We start from the raw sequence: 4,276 nt of genomic DNA on the forward strand, positions 1-4,276 counted from the left end.
AACAAAATGGAGGCAGATCTGAATGCCAGTTTGCAGTTAGTTGTGGGGGATTTCTCGCCACTGTATTCACCGCCGACACCCTAGTATGAATAAATGTTTTTTATTGAGGATGACGACGACGATCAACGGCACAGAACATGTCTAAACAGCGCGCGCATGCGAGAGAGAGAGAGAGAGAGAGAGAGAGACTGCCTGAATGACTGAGCGCATCCTCCATCAGGTTAAGTCATATTCATGAAAAAAATTAGTTTGCGATGTCCTAAGAGTAATGTTGTCATAATATCCTAATATCTTTTCAATGTTTAGGGGTAACATACTCCCTCATGACTGGTATCAGTGCTATAAAGTGAAGCATCAGCTTCAGCTTTAGTAGCTATATGATACGGCATATGTCAACTTGATTGATGGCTTTGACCTTTGTGACCTTTCCCCCTCCCCCACGCGGCCCCTCCCCCACGTAGTGACCACCCACGTTGTGTTGACCCCGGTGACCTATCCAGATGTGAAAACCGGTATATGTGAAATTCCGACGTCAACCTTTGACCTCCGAGGATGAAAAATTATGTTTGTTCAGCTGTATGTCCGTTTCAGAGGATGGCAGGCTATAAATGAAGACCTTAGGAATGTTTTTTAAGATTTTAATGGTCCGTTCCCACATCCCGGGGTTTGCATCCTCTGGGGTCCGTGTCCGGTTGCATTCCGAGGCATGCTTAGATAAATAGACCCTGGCACTTCTGTGGGGTATCTGAATATTCAGTCTGTCTTCATCATGAAAGAATGAAACCATCATTACCCCATTCTGGAGAATGTGTGTTGTGTTAGACAGGGTGCTTCATGACCCAAAGGGGAATAAACTTTTTAAATGATTTAAAAATTGATTTAATAATGAATTAAAACAGTTAAGAATAGAAAATGGTTATACATAAAATACAGTGCAACCAGTTCGAACGTAGCTCAGTGCTCATTCAGTAAAGAGTCTGGATTTAAATGGAGCTAATGTTTTAGCACATCTGATCTCTTCTGGAAACTGATTCCAACAAATAATGTAAAGCATTTTTATTGTCAACTGAAACTGTAGTAAATGCGTATTTTTTATAAAGAATGTTATATATAATCACATTTTATTTATTTAAATGAAGAGAATGAGGTGTTTTATAAATTCAATAAGCTTAAATAAATGTTGGATACTTTTTTAAATTGCATGATGAATGATTTGCTTTAGTAGCACGGTAGGAAAACATACCGTCATATATAATTATTTATTTCCATATTCTTTAAAATAGAGATAAGACTCTCTTTAGCTTGTAATGTTTATGTGTGTGCTTATTTATATGATTTATCAGAACACAAATTTGTATAATGACATGAGTATTACACTGATATAACAAGGTAAATGTGTTTATGAGGATATTTCTTAAGTCCTCATAATTCGGATCGCTTAAAAACAATACTTAGTTAAAAATGTATGTATGCAGAAATTTTTTGTGTGATGGTAGGTGTACAGTTTGTACAGAAAAAAATCATTATGTCTATGGAGTGTCATAATGGAGTGTAGTAATACTCCAAATGATTGTCCCCATGAGCATAACAGCTTTTTAAATGATAAATTATACTAAATGTGTTTCTGAAAATATAAAAAAAGCTACTGAAGTGGAAAGAGAGAGAGAGATAGAGAGAGAGAGAGAGCTTTTCCAGCTTAAACTAAACACAATTTTGGGGAACCTCTCATTCTGAGAATGGTCATCATCGCTACCAAAATAATGTAAGGGTATTTATATTTTTTATTGTTTTATCCCCCAATTTCATTACTAGTCATGTTACATATTTTATTTAAATTCTTCTATACAACCATCAGATTATATGTGTGGTCACACATATTGTGATCTGTTCTCACAAACTGTTTAAAATTGTCTACTTATTCTTTTATTGACCTTAAATCCAATATCTTTCTCACATCTTCCATACAGAGAGAGAGAGAGAGAGAGAGAGAGAGAGAGAGAGAGAGAGAGAGAGAGAGAGAGAGAGAGAGAGAGAGAGAGAGAGAGAGAGAGAGAGAGAGAGAGAGAGAGAGAGAGAGAGAGAGAGAGAGAGAGAGAGAGAGAGAGAGAGAGAGAGAGAGAGAGAGAGAGAGAGAGAGAGAGAGAGAGAGAGAGAGAGAGAGAGAGAGAGAGAGAGAGAGAGAGAGAGAGAGAGAGAGAGAGAGAGAGAGAGAGAGAGAGAGAGAGAGAGAGAGAGAGAGAGAGAGAGAGAGAGAGAGAGAGAGAGAGAGAGAGAGAGAGAGAGAGAGAGCAAACCCCCCGGATGAGGGAACGGACCATTAAAATCTTCAAAAACATTCTTCAGGTCTTCATTTATAGCCTGCCATCCTCTGAAACGGACATACAGCTGAACAAACATCATTTTTCATCCCCGGAGGTCAAAGGTTGACGTCGGAATTTCACATATGCCGGTTTTCACATCTGGATAGGTCACCGGGGTCAACACAACGTGGGCGGTCACTACGTGGGGAAGGGGGAAAGGTCACAAAGGTCAAAGCCATCAATCAAGTTGACATTTGCCGCATCATATTTACTACTCACATATCTATATTTGACATCTGGGCAAAATACTACATTTGACATCTGGCCCATGTCTTGTGTGCCGTCTTAAACCCAGTACCATCTCTGCCAAACCCGGGCCATGTCTGGCCCACATGCTGTATGCCAGTAGGCTAACTTGAAGGGGGGACGGCGCCCCAGCGCCCCCTATTGACCAGCCGCCACTGAGTCCAAATGTCTTTCGTGTAGAGCAGGGGTGCCCAACCCTGGTCCTGGAGATCTACCTTCCTGCAGAGTTCAGTTCCAACCCTGATCAAACAAAAGATGTTAAATAAATATTTTAAGTAAACCTACTGTATCTGAAAAAAATAAATAATAATAATAATAATTTGTATCTCTTTTGTATTTGTCTTGTTGTCTTATTCTGCTTCTTTTTCAAAAATTATAAATTATATATATTAAATATATTAAACATGAACAACTATAATTTTTATACTTGATTCAAGTTTTTCATAAGCTTAATTGATTCGGTCTAAAGAGAGAAGAATAAATGACTATTTTTGTTTGAAGACTACATATAAAATAGCTACCAAAATAAATGTTGGTAACTGCAGCTTGATTAAAAGTAATGACTAAAAGATGACAAAAATGCAATGACTTTTCGTCGACTAAATTGTGACTATTAAGCATTTTCATCTCAAGATAAAGACTAATGCCCGGTTCAGACTACATGATTTTAGCCCGATTTTGCCACGATTTGCTTGACGTAGGGTGTTGTGGGGATTTGTAAACGACAATGGGCGTCGGGACGCAAGATTCCAGCGTTTCAGCACGTGTAGTGTGTCATAGTGGACGACAACCGTCCACGATGCGTCTGCGATGCTTCACGACATCACGACAGAAAGTCTAGCAGGTTTAATTTTTTTCCGTCGTCCACGACGAGTTCTGTCACATTGGTGACATTGACCAATAGCAGCACAGAAGCTCTTTAATACACAGGTTTCAAACATGGCGAAACGAAAGAGAGATGATGGTGCTGCTAGGTGGAATTATGAGATGGAGGAAAGGTTCATGGAGCTGTGGCAACAGTACTCCTGCCTGTATGATGTGTCATCGAGGGACTACCACGACAGAACAAAGAAAGAAAAATGCTGGTGAACTATAGCGGAAGCGCTTCAGCAATGTTTACACTCTTGTTTTCGGAAGTCAGTCGCTAGTTCTGCCTTCTCGATGACATCACGTGTGTCGTTAAAGACGGCACGCGATGAATGGTCGGGAAGCAACATGTAGTCTGACATGTTTCTTGTCCACGACACGACAAGATTTTAGGAGTCAAAATCGTGTAATCTGACACAGTGACTATCGTGACCAACAAAAATATTGTGTAGTCTGAACCCGGCATAAGACTAAATCAAAAATGCCTGTCAAAATTAACACTGATTGACACACTATTTTCCTATTTAATGCTGTAAAGTTGCTTTGAGACAATCTGTATTGTTAAAAGCGCTATATAAATAAAGGTGACCTGTTTTATTATCCAACAGACAAAAATGTTCATGATCACTTGGAAAAGGAGCATAATTCCTCAACAAGCCACGCTATCTGAGGCATCATTTATGTAGCACAAACAGTGCAGGATGAGTTGTTAAATTCTTTACATTGGGGAGATGGTTAGAATGCATAATTATAATTATGAGCAATAATAGTGATTCTTGACTTTGCAAGCACCATTAATAAAA

This window comes from Sinocyclocheilus anshuiensis, unplaced genomic scaffold (assembly GCF_001515605.1).
Source record: "Sinocyclocheilus anshuiensis isolate Anshui unplaced genomic scaffold, SAMN03320099.WGS_v1.1 scaffold10, whole genome shotgun sequence".
NCBI lineage: Eukaryota > Metazoa > Chordata > Actinopteri > Cypriniformes > Cyprinidae > Sinocyclocheilus > Sinocyclocheilus anshuiensis.